A 13,484-nucleotide genomic window follows, 5' to 3' on the forward strand; every position below is an offset into this window, starting at 1 on the left:
CCAACTAAACAGACACACAGAAGAAAGAAAAAGATGGCAATATTTTTTTGTAAAAGAATTGTGTTGTAGAAAATTTCTTAATTATATAAAGTATACTTCCACGTAGATTATTATTGTACGTGTCGATACACCAATATTTTAGTGGGGTTAAAATTATGGCATAATTTAAAAGTCTTCTTTCTTTTACTTTTTTACTCGATATTAATTAGTGTAATAGTACGTTTCCAATAAATAAATGATTGCACAACGTGTATACGTGCATCTTTGAATAAACATATTTATTTACTATGTGACTTTATTTACTTTAATGTTAATATTAAAGTTATAAATAATTTGATTCTTATACGTATAGAATTGATAAAGATAATGCATGAATGAATTTAACACCGTTAACTATATCTATTAAAATTACTTACATATCCGTTAACGTGGCATAAATTAATATATATTGATGTGAACATGCCACATAAATATATAATATATGCAAATGCGATGTTATATATAAATATTAAATGCTTTAAATTAAATAATAAATATATGTATTTCAAATGTTTTCTATATTCCTCTTCAATAAAGAGGAAAGGAAAGAACAATTTTTATTCTTCTACTCCATCATTAATTATTTTATATTTCTTATACTGACTTATGATGCTAAATTTTTATGACCCTTTAAGTCATAACTTAGACTGTTTTCACCTTCAAAAGGAGTGTGGCTTCAATTGTGCAAGGTACATTTATTTTAAGGCAAATTATATTGCAAGCTTTTAGCCAAAAATTTTGTGGTCTAGTGGCACTCAGTTACATCCTGCATGAGAAGGGGTGGGTTTGAGCCTTAGTGGTGGTAACTTTGGCTCTTTGGTTGAGAAAGTAGTTAGTCTATAGTACTCAAAAAAAAAAATATTGCAAGCTTTTAATTTTGACACAAATCAGGCAATACCTTGTCATTTAGCAAGGCTGGCATTAGGACTCGAGATGGCAGTTTGGCAAAGTACCCATTGTGAATTTTGACACAAATTAGACGATACCTTGTGGTCAAATCATAAATTTTCTTAGTTAAAGCATATTAGGACTCGAGATCTGAAATGGTGACAGAATACTCACCGTGAATTTGAAGACAATTGCATTCACAGCACATTGATAGTGAAATTGTATTTTATGATTATAGATAACCTTACAATCAATTACAAAATTGAATAACAACATTCAAATGTCGACTTAATTGTTAAGCTAATTAATAATTAAGCCTCCAAACAAGGGAAAGATAGACTTGGAAAGAGCCACGACGACGAGAATAATAATCCAATTTCAAGTTGAATTTTCAAAACAAAATTTGTCATTTTCATACAAGTATTAACTTAATCAGACTGGAATTTAGTTCTAAAAAAAAAAGAACTTGTTTGATAATAAAGTATTATAATATTAGGAAATGAAAGCGTGTCCAATACAAAGGAATTTTTTCTTTTTTGTTTTTAAGAAAAAGAAAAATACGAGGAAGGGAAGAGAAAACGTGATTGAAATAGTGTAGAGAGAGAGAGAGGCGGAAACGTGGTGGCTTTGGCGGCGGAGCAAATTGTAGGCGCGTGCGTTGTTAGAGAAGCCATCAAAAATGGTCCCCAGGAGAGGAGAGTTAAGAAGGCTCCACGTGTAGGGTCTAAAAGTGGGGAAATAGTATAGGCTACCTCATCCTAAAGAGTAAAGCCGAAACCCTTGAAACCGCTCCGCTCCGATCCGATCCTCCCTTCTTTCGCCGCCACGTACCGCCGTTTACTCCGCTTTTCCCACTTCTTGTCCCTCCCTCTACATTTTTTTAATGCCCAATTACCATTTTTGTTTCTCAAAAGCAATACACATTCAAGAGATATGCTACACATAGCACGTCTCTCTTAATTTTTTTTTAAATAACATAATTTTTTATTATGATAGTGTTTTGTTAAATAGCTATTAGCTGATTGGGCTAGTGAGTTTGACTAATTGATAATATTGATTAATTAGAAAAAAGTGTTCGGCAACTTAGTTGTTAGTTGATATCAGATTACATGCAAAATGACTTTCTAAAAAAAACTGATCAAAAAAATTGTTTTGTGTAGCTTTTCAAATTTTTGCATTTTGGTGCAATAAGTGGTCAAAAAAAACTAAACACTCATATCAATTATTTAACTAAATCAAATAGTTAATAGTGGTCAAATAAGTCAAAATTGACTAATAAGCTAATTATGTCACCAAATAGGGCTTACAAATAAGTGGATTAGTTAATTCATGGACGAAAAATTAGGAGAGAAAATTTAAAAGGAGTAAGAAATATTTTTTAATGTTCAATGTATTATTACATAATATCAAATGACTAATAAATTTTTAGGGATAAGAATGAAATAAAACACTATTGAGCAATGTAAATTATTTGGTATACTATATTCATATACTACCAAATAATGAAATTTCAGTACAAAAATAGTGTACATTCAGTATATTAAAAATATACATTTCCATGGTCCATAATATAATTTGTCCAGCTATGACTTGCCTATGCTAGTTATCTCCTCGGGGACCTTTGCAAGCTAGGGTCTGAGAATACATTTTACCCAGTGAGCAATCTTTTTGAAGCTTAAAAATTAAGTATAAAATCTTATTAGATTATAAATAAAAAGGGGGATAGTCATAAAATGTCTATTGTCTAACATATTCTCTCATATTCTTCCATATGTATTAAAAGTCTCATGTGTACCCTTATCTCTATACAGATTTGTGTGTTGTTGTTATTTTAGCGGAGTAGATGATGAATTGTCTTCCGTTAATTCATTGGAATGAGTTGGTGTTAATTGTTGACTTATTTCATTCGGATAAGTGGATGTAATTAGTCAATTTACAGACTGAATCGAATTGATTAATTTAAGTCAGGAATTCAAAGCATATATGGCTCTTGAGACTGAAAATTGGAAAATTACAATCTTAATATCTTTTCATCATGTGGGGTGGCCATTAGAATATAAAATGGGAATAATTTTCAATACAGAAATGTATTTAGCATATATTCAGCTTATTATACATAATACAGGCCGGGCAACAATAGTACATTTGACAAGGCCATGAGGGGATAATAACCTCTTTTGATTTTTGACTATCTAGAAAATTATATCCACTTTATAATCAATTTTGCAAAAATCCCGCATAGGCACTGATTAGTCGTCGCCTAGGCACTAGGCGCCGGCCGACCGCCTAGTGTATCACCATAATCGGTGGTCTAGTTAGGTGCCGACTAGCTATTCTTTTTTAAAAATGTGTTAATTCACGCAAAACAACATCGTTTTAAGCGAAATAATCCTAAAATTGTTCAAGTATTAAATAGTTTATAATTATTAATCTTTAAAAAATTAAAAAAAATTTTTTAAAAATAAAATAAAAAAATACACAGGCGCTCGAGCGCCTAGCGATTTTTTCAACCATGTTTATAATAGAGTAAAATGTAATATAAAAGGAACAACCAAAACTGATTGACTTCATAAAACCTGCCTTTCTTGGCAACAATTGCTGAAGAAATCGCGAAGAAATGTCAACTTAATAAAATTTTTGCACATGTTAAAGTGAGCAAAAAAGAAATTAGCAACCATATTTTGTTCTCTAGCTATATATGAATAACTTGCACCTTCCGTTGGTGTGCCATCCACCAAATGTTTCAACCAAATAATTTTTTTGTTAATATTAATTATGTAACATGGAGGGGAGATTAATCTAAAGTTTAATTTAATTGGTATATATATATATATAAATCTTGTAGATATTACCAAAAATGATATCATATTTAAGTTAGTAATTATGGGTAGTACACTGTTATTAAAATGACTTAAAAGAGAACTTAATGGAATACTTTGTCAAAGAATGAGGCTGGAATTAGTAAGCTGCTAGACTTTAACAAGACCATATGTTTAATGATGCTTATTAAATTTGACTCATAACTCCTCACAGTAAATTATAATTCAAGGAGAATTCTACTTTACCCTGTTGAATCGACATCATTATATATATATATATATATATATATATATATATATATTCCCCTATTAAAATGATTAGTTGATAATTATGTAAATTTTGTATTAGCTAGATTCTTTTTGTATAACTATTATGTAATTTTTTTTAATTAACTTATATGTACTGGTAATCAATACAAATAAAGAATTTTGTTTTCTGGCCTTATAATAATGTTACATTTGGGAAAGCCATTTTTGTAGGAGAAAAAAATATTTTATTTCTCAAAATAAATAAAATTATCCCAAAAAAAAAATCTAGTTTAAAATTATAGTGTCAATATTTGTTATCTTATGCATATATGATTCGAATCTTATAATCTATATTTACATAAAAATAAATTTTTAGTCTTAGTTGACGCTTTATAAAGTAAATTTTAAATTTTATTAGATGGCACATCAATGAGAAAAAATTAATACTTCCTTTTCCTTTTATTCTCTTTACAATTAATCATCCTATAAATACTTAATAGGTCAAACAAAAATCTTCTTGCATTATATTGTCTGCATATCAATGGAATCTTTTGTATAAATTTTATGTGTGATGAGACATTTTTTTATTAATCAATATGGGTTAGTTGATGATGAGATGACTTACCAATGATTATACTCCAACTCCCCACTAATTGGAAAAAAATTTTAAAAGAAAAAGATCGAAATCATTGATTTTCATATACAAAATTATATTACATGAAAATTCTAACTTTTATTATTTTTAAATTATAAATTATATATATATTAGACACTTTTTCAAGGGAGATGTTCTCACATGAACTTTGCCCTATATATATATATATATATATATATATATGGGTAGGATTAAATAAGAACAGGTTAGGTCCTCCATCCTATAAACAAAATAATGACTGATCTAGTTGTCCATCATAATTCATCAATGGTCGAGAGTTTTAATATATAAAAAAATATGGATCAATTTTATAATTATTGAAAAATTTTAAGAGTGAGATTATTTTTATAATTGTTAAAAATTTAAAAGTTTAATAATGATAAGATCTTAGTCTTTAATTTCTCAAAATAGAGGATGTGGATGTCTCCACACTTTTTTCAGGGAGAGATGTTCTCACATTAACTTTGCCATATATATATATATATATATATATATAAAATTCTCTCTTAGATAGTTAGATTTGAAGTTTGATTAATGTGGGGTTAGATAGGCTGGTGAAGTTCAAATCCGCTGACTTGAATGAAGTGTGAGATGAAGGGGGGAAATGTGATCGACATGAAATAGTAGACCCACACTCATTATGGTGATTGAAATTTGATGCAATTGGTGACTGATTTTTGGACCCACCTAAAGTCCCAATTAAAGGACCACTGTGCTTTCTCTACTATAATTCACTCTCTAAGCCATCAAATCCCCATGCTCATCTCAAACCTTTCAGTTTCATCCAAAAGTTTGTCCCTTACAATTTATTGCTTCATGGGACCCTATCTTGCCTTGCTCATTCCATCTTTACTATCTCTACTTTACATATATCACTCTCTATTCTATATATCTTTTTTTTTTCTTATTCCAAAATAATGATTCTTAGTTGCATCTCCATGTTCTTGTGTATCTAAACACATTATTATTGATAGGATTAGTGTTATTAAGGTGGGTGTTGTTATTGTGGTTTTGTTCCCTTGTTTCATTGAAGAATTTGGTGATGATTGGGTTTTTTAAAATGGATTAATTTGTTAATGTATATATAGTCTTATTTTATGGATATCATTATCCTTGATATGATATATGCATACATCTCACTTTGATATATGGAGCTAGGTAGTGCATGTGTTAGTTGTGATATGATTATTATAATTCCACCTTCTTTAATTTTCTAATATCACATAATCAAATGGCTTAAAATAAATAAGTTAAGATTTTATTTTAATTTACTCGCAGAAGAAAATAATTTTTTTATTTTATTGTTAACCTGTCTTCTAATTTTCTTTTAGATAATGTTATTTTCTGCTTTAAGTTTATCTTTTGACGTAGTAATAAAACTTTATATTTTGTTCATAAATTTTTTGACCCGTTACGAATTTAAAAAATAATTTACTTAGTAATCAAATACTAAAAGATTTAGTTGCTCTTCGGATTGCCCCCACCTTCTAATTAAAAAAAATACTGACGGATTCAATTAGAAAGTGTCACATTAGGAGATGAAGATTAAGATCAAGGGGTGTGTAGTATTACTCATTTTATTTGTAATTTAATAAAATTTTGGCATTTAGAATTAATGTTAAGATATTGTAGGATTAGATGCCATTTTGATTGTAATAATATCTCATCACAATCATTAACGACCTGATTCAATTTTGATTGATTGAGATTAGATGATAGTTACTTCACTTTACCCAGCAAACTAAACGTGAGATTGTAGCCTTGTACCTCATAATTTACAAACAATGCAACTCTATCCTTAAGTGATGTTTGGTTTGATCAATATATATTTATTTACGTGATTCATGATGATTGATTGATGAATACTTTTTAGTTTGTTTTTTATTTGTTTATTAGTTTAAAATGATGATACATATTAATTATTGGCCCTATTTGGTAAATAATCAGCCTATCAGCCAATTTTAGCTTATTTGACCACTATTAGTTGTTTGGTTAATAAGCTTTTTGTAACTCCAAAATGCTAAAATTCAAAAGACTACTCAAAGTAGGTTTTTCAATTAGCTTTTTGAGAAAAGAAATTATACCAAACAGCTATCAGCTAACAACTAATTTATCAAACAACTTTCTACAATCAGCCAATATTATCACAAATCATACCTTCTAACCCAAACAGCCAACCTAATCAGCCAATAGCCATTTACCAAACAGGGCCATTGAGTTATTTGTGTAACGCAGCAAATGAGAAATAGCGCAACATTTATGATTTAAACATGTATATTTTTCATTGACCAAAGCTTCATTTTCCGTTGACTTTAAATTTTCCTCTTTGTCAAACACTGGATTTCTGGATTTCCAAACACACTATAAAATTAAAATATGGACATCTCTTATGTGCAAATATTATTTGTTAGGAAAGAACAGATTCAAATGTCTAGATACTTTTTTGTATGTGAAATATGGAGAAAGAAGAAACAACTGCCAGCTACCGTTTTCCAGTAGCCAATCGACCAAAAGTGTGTAGCCCATCGTCACCGGTGACTCTTTCCTGGCGATCAAAACAACATTATTTGAGTGACAGCTGCCGACTGGCCAGCATTGGAGGTGACGAATTTGTGTTGCTGGAGGAGAAACGACAGTGGAGGTGATGAGCTGCGTCGCTGGAGGAGAAACAACGGTGGAGCTTTGGTTGTTGTCTGCTGTGGTGAGAAACGACGGTGGATGCTAAGCTTTGAGAAACTAATAAAATTAGGGTTATTTTGATTTGTTAGTAGACAATTAAAATATATATAATCTCATTTTTCATAAAATTAACCAAACGCATCTTATCAAAGCAGTTTACTAGAATGTAATCAAACACTAAAAATAAAAATATTTCCTGAAAAATGACTCATGCACAATCTGTACACCTGTAATTCGACATAGCAACTTAAATTTTTTTTTCTCTATAAAGATTAAAATACATCTGCAGAATATTCGAACATTTATCACCCCATGTGTAAAATCCACACATTTGGGTTTGTCCATACAATGATTGGAGTAGGAGTGCATGAGCCAATCAAACTAGGCATTAGGTAATGTCCAATTTGGATACTCTGCATTTTAGATTTCTTGTCAGTTCATCTCATTCAATTCGTACTTGCATACATACACATCATATCCTATTTGGGTTTACTAAATCACAGTACTCCCAAGACTATATATATTCAATTCTAATAATAATAATAATACAAATTAATAAGGATCAGACGGAGGAGGTTTAGCCAGCAGGGATGCATTGCATGCACCTCTTATATTTCCCTTTCATGGCACGACTAGTTAGCTTAGCTGTCAATATAATGCAATTCCCCAAGACCAAATTAACACCAGTTTATGTATACAGTGAACAATACCACGTGCTCCATACCCAGCTATTAGGTGAATAATTCGCACCAATTTGTAACTATATAATATAGCTAGTAAATCTATGGTCGAATTAACATTATTATTTTTTATTTGATACCATAGGTTCGATCAATTCGTACCATTTCATCTAATATATTTGTTCACCTATAAATTCTAATAACACTTTGATAAAATTAATTATGATCGAGTAAACTGTAATTAGTTAGATAAAATTAATTAATGAACTCGTATTAGTTTAATCCTCATAAAAGTCCATTTTATTATTGTGAGGAAACTAAAGATTTTCAATCACATTTTAGTCATTGAAATTTACATTTTGATCAACTTTTTGACTACTTTAGAGAATTGGAGAACTGCTTCTTAATATAATGTGGCAAATCACAAATCGAAGTGCATAGTAACATAGACCACCCATAACAGCCCGTTTGGTTGGAGAGAATTAGAATTCTATTCTCACCTAATTCTGAAGGCATTCAAATTCCTTCGTTTAGTTTGGTTGGAGGGAATTGTAATTCCCTCATCATTTTCATTCTCTGTTTTTAGTTTAGAATACTTGTTTACTAACACTTTTTTTTTTTTTAAATTTCAACTTATTCCTTTCCAACAAGGAAAATTCGCAACCACGCTACTCTCAAATATGTATACAGGGTAAACCCCAAGTAGGTAAATCATTTTAGGTTGTTTGTAGCTAAGTAGTTCAAACCAAAAAGACCAAATAGGCCATTCCCACTAAGAGCCGAATTGATAACATTATAGTTATTAAGTCAACAGTCTGACTAGAATATATGACTTCTTTACTTTTATATTTGTCAAATTTCATTGAGAAGAGAGAGAAAATAAATAACAGATTACTAAAGTTAAAATTATATTAAAGTTACATCAAATTATGATCAAATTATTACTTAAAATTTAAATTTAAAAAGTCAATGTAGTTGAAGATTAAATCGAAAATAAACTCTTATTAGAAAAATGAAATGAAAACCCAAAGAGAAGAGCCTCACAAAATCAAGGGACTTAACCTTTTAGTTTTAATCACTATAACATTTGAAGGATAGCAACTGATGTGCTACACCCAAAAAGAAAATTTCCTCAAAGTCCTCATCATAACTTTTAAATTGCGTGAAGGTACATGTTGAAAGGGAGACTCATTAACTATAGGTACCTTATGAATGGTCTCTATTTCCATTCATCATTTCCATTTTTTGTACATTTCCTTTCCTACCCGCAACGCATGTTGCAAATACTCATTATTACATCCCACTATAGGTAACAACTTGTGTGTTTATGCGGGCGCACACGAGATATATACAATCACATAAACCAAAGACATGATACAGTAACACAATCAGTTATTAGGAGATGACGGGAACATCTACAGGTTGTTCAAGACCTGAATGCCTAGCTGCAATAAGATTTTTGCTACATTAGTGGAAAACGTTTGATTTCTTTATAAAAAGAAAAGTATAATTATTTTTTTATTTAAATGTACTCCATTATAATTTTAAATTCATGGGAATATTATCTATTTTTATGTGAATAATTGGTTAAAAATTCATATGATTATGTATTCAAAAACTAACATATATAACTCTTTCTTTTTTCTACTCGAGGGTGTGTATTGGGTAACTCACGCTACTGTATAATAACTCACAGATCACATAAAAATAGAGGTAAACAACACACTATATATCAACCTCTTGACTTTTGGTACAAGAATTATGTTTCATTCGCTCAGTTTGGCCACTCTTCTGATGACTAACATCTAGCTTTTTTTTTTTTTTTTTTTTTTTTTTTACACGTGGTAATTATTTAAGTGATAATTGTGCAAAGTTATGTGGATATTTTATTTACTGCATATGAATATGTCTTTCTAACTAGGTGAATATTGTATTCACTATTGTTCCTATGTGAACATTATATTCTTGAATATCTACTCCAACATTTTATTGTTCTTTATTTGGCATTACTATATGTTTATGTACATACATATACAGACGACTTTAACAAGTTCTGCACAAAATTTTGATTATTTCTTAACACCCACTTGCTAAAACTACATGGGTAATGACATAAAATAATCCTAGTCTCAAATTAAATAAAATAGTCTAATTCATTCAATAATATATAAAATGGCACATCTATATGAGACAAATAAAATATTGTACAAAGTGATATGTTTAAGGTTTTGTTTTTCCATTAAAATAATAATAATAATCACAACTAAAGAGTGTGTGAATCCACTACAAGTTACATGGGGTGTATTTCATTAGGCCGAAGGACAAGTCTTGATCACAAACCCATGCCATGTGCTTGTCAAATCTACAATGTTTTATCCACATAATTAGCCAATAATTTCACCCCACAAAAATTATCCCCCAAAAAAATGTAAAAATAATTATTATAGCTAATCTTGATTATACCTCACACATATATAAATTAAATGCAAGTTAGGTTACAGTTTCAGGTGCCTAACCACGAAATAAAGCTAAAATGATGGTGCATAATTACGTGCTAAAAGTGCCCCTTTATGTGAATGTTAAACCACTAAAAATTACATGTAATTAATCAATCTCTAATTTCATTATTTCCCTTAATTAATCCTGACCACTTATTAAGGAGTACAAGGAAAGCACAAATAATCATGGGCCTTAAAACGGCAAAATGTTAGCAAAACACGCAGGCCAGCTACTGCACATGCAAGTCACAACAACCCTGTTTGGATGTACTTTGGGAAGATTAAGAGCCAAACAATGTTTCTTTAATGAAGTGTGGAATTGTGCAACTTCTTGGTTTGGTAATTCAAAGGTTATCTTAAAACCTACGGGAGAGCGAGGTGCAATTAAAACATTCCGTTTTGGGGTTGCATTTTGAAAGTAATGTTGTAATGAAAAGAGAAAGAAATTTGTCCATGTTTGGGTGGAACTCCAATCTCTACCCACATCTATCTCTTTTGATAATGAAAGGTAATTAGGAGTGGTTTAGCGTGGTACGTTTATCGTACTTATCTGCTGCTTTAGAGGATTATATTTTAATAAAACGCATAGATAAGATGTGCACGACAGAATAAAAGTGCGTCGTGTATTGCGATACTTATTAGGGTATGTTGTTCTGCGTAGAGATTGATATGATCTCTTAGCTAGCCATGGACATGTTATGATGACATGGTTTTTGAGCTTGACAAAATTTTTATTGACGTGATTAAGAGGTGTTCAATCAATTAAACTTTGCTAGACATGTTACAAGGTCATTACCATTTAGCATGTTGATTGTTGTTGAGAGAGTTATCTCATTATTGTGCCTAGAGGAGGCAAGTAGGGATGAGAATTTCACCAAATTTTAATAGATTGGAGAACCTATTTTCCCGTCTTGACGGGAATGATAACGCGGATAAAATTCATCAAGGAGTGGGGATGGAGATACCCCTCCTCGCTCCGCATCAACGAAAAGTATAATCATCACATTGAACAGTTTTCTAAAAGAATGGTAAGCGCTTACTTTGCAACATTGAATACTGTTCGGGGAATGTTTATGGCTTCACGTATATTGTGGCGGGAGTGTAAAAGTACCTTAAGATAAGAAGTATATCATAGAATAAAGTGACGTAATAGATACAACTTAATCAACAACAGGAGAACATCTTCCTTAGAATTAACTAAGCTCCCCAAGAATATTCTCACAAATAGATATAATATGTTGTGCAATAAGTTTATTTATTCATTTATTATTGTTGTTGTATTGTTACATTCTTTGCCCTTAATTGTTGGATCGGAGAAATCTCGTTCTCATTTTGTTATGTTCGTTTTTTTTTTCCTCCATCTTTGATAACTATTTAGTGGAGCTTTAATTTTTACCTAGCTAATCGATCACCTAAAAATATATGTACTTTATTTTCTTTTTAAATTCGTACAAACTATATACAAATTCAAGAAAACTTGTAAGATTATATTATTAAACATAAATCCTAAATTTGGCTCCCGCAAAAAAAAAAAAAAAAAAAAACAAAACAAAACAAAAAGAAGAAGAAAGTGTATCAACAATATAATTATATTCTCAAAATCCACCAAGATATAAGCTATATATAGGCCTCCAACAATAATCCAAGGCGCGTACATAGCAATTCATAATTAATTCAAAACAGCTAGATTATAAACCCCACCATCACTAACATTTTTTTTTCCATTTGATGATTAAATTATTCATAAATAAATAAAATTTATAAAATTCACACAATTTATTTAGATATAATAAATCTGGTGTGAAATCGTTTTACAGCAAGATAATAACACTTTTTAGTTAAAATTTATGAATATTTTAAGAAGATTTTTAATTTATTAAAAAAAATTATTGTGCTAAATTTTCTTTGGGGATAACGAGGTGGATGTTAGTCAAATGTTTTTCAGAGGATAAAGTCCACACGATCGAAGACCGCTACGTTAGCAAAAACGTGGGTTTAAATCAAACCTACTTAAAAATAATTTTTTAATTGAAAAATGATTAGCAGCCTAAATCCTTGAATACAGCTGATTTCTGGAAAATATTGTAATACGTGTATATATAAAAATATATAAAAGAAAACACAAGCTTTCAAATTCAATTCTATATGAAAACGATTTATTGATCTTTTTTTGTTTGAGCTGATCAACTATAAACAACTAATGTTGGTTTATCTCTTTGTGATTATTTGTCAATTAGAATCACAAAATGAGATTTTTCTTGTGTACACCTTCCAGTAGTTACTTTAAATCTTTAATGTTCTCGTAAAAATTTAAAAAAAAATTATTAAAAAGAAAAAAAAGCCTCTGGTCAAAGTTTGTATTAAAAAAGGAATTTTGTATGTATGTAGTGCTGAGGCTTGAAAAATATGATCATTGCTTACGTTGTTGAAACTTGGGACGGTGTTCAACGCCAACATATACATAGGTTTGACTCCACAAGATGAATGTTGTCGAAATGTCCAGAATTTTATATAGAGCAAGTGGGTTGGGGAATGTTTTATTTTGGATAATGGCTAGTTAATTAGGGATTAACATTAGCTTAATTAAACTAAGTTATCCCAACTTACCACTTGCAATATAATGTGGATATTTTGCAAATTGTAGTGTTATCCACGATTATCACTTGCAAATTATTGGGTTTTCTTCGCCGAGGCTCGCAATGGGAGTGGCTTCTGGAGCGGTTGGAGGTGGCATGTAAATATATGGAAGGATAGATTGGCGGCAATGCATTATCTCATTCACGCAATACAATTTAAAAAATTAGTGTTTTGATAATAACTAATATTTTGATAATTGCCATACATTGCTGGTATTATCTAAATTAGTTTATTTTAACTAAAATGACTTATAAGCGTTCATATATTGTACTAAATTGATTTTACAATTTATTATTATTATTAATTTAATTATTATTTACAATTTTATAATTAATTATTA

This window comes from Ipomoea triloba, chromosome 13 (assembly GCF_003576645.1).
Source record: "Ipomoea triloba cultivar NCNSP0323 chromosome 13, ASM357664v1".
In the NCBI taxonomy this organism is placed as follows: Eukaryota; Viridiplantae; Streptophyta; class Magnoliopsida; order Solanales; family Convolvulaceae; genus Ipomoea; species Ipomoea triloba.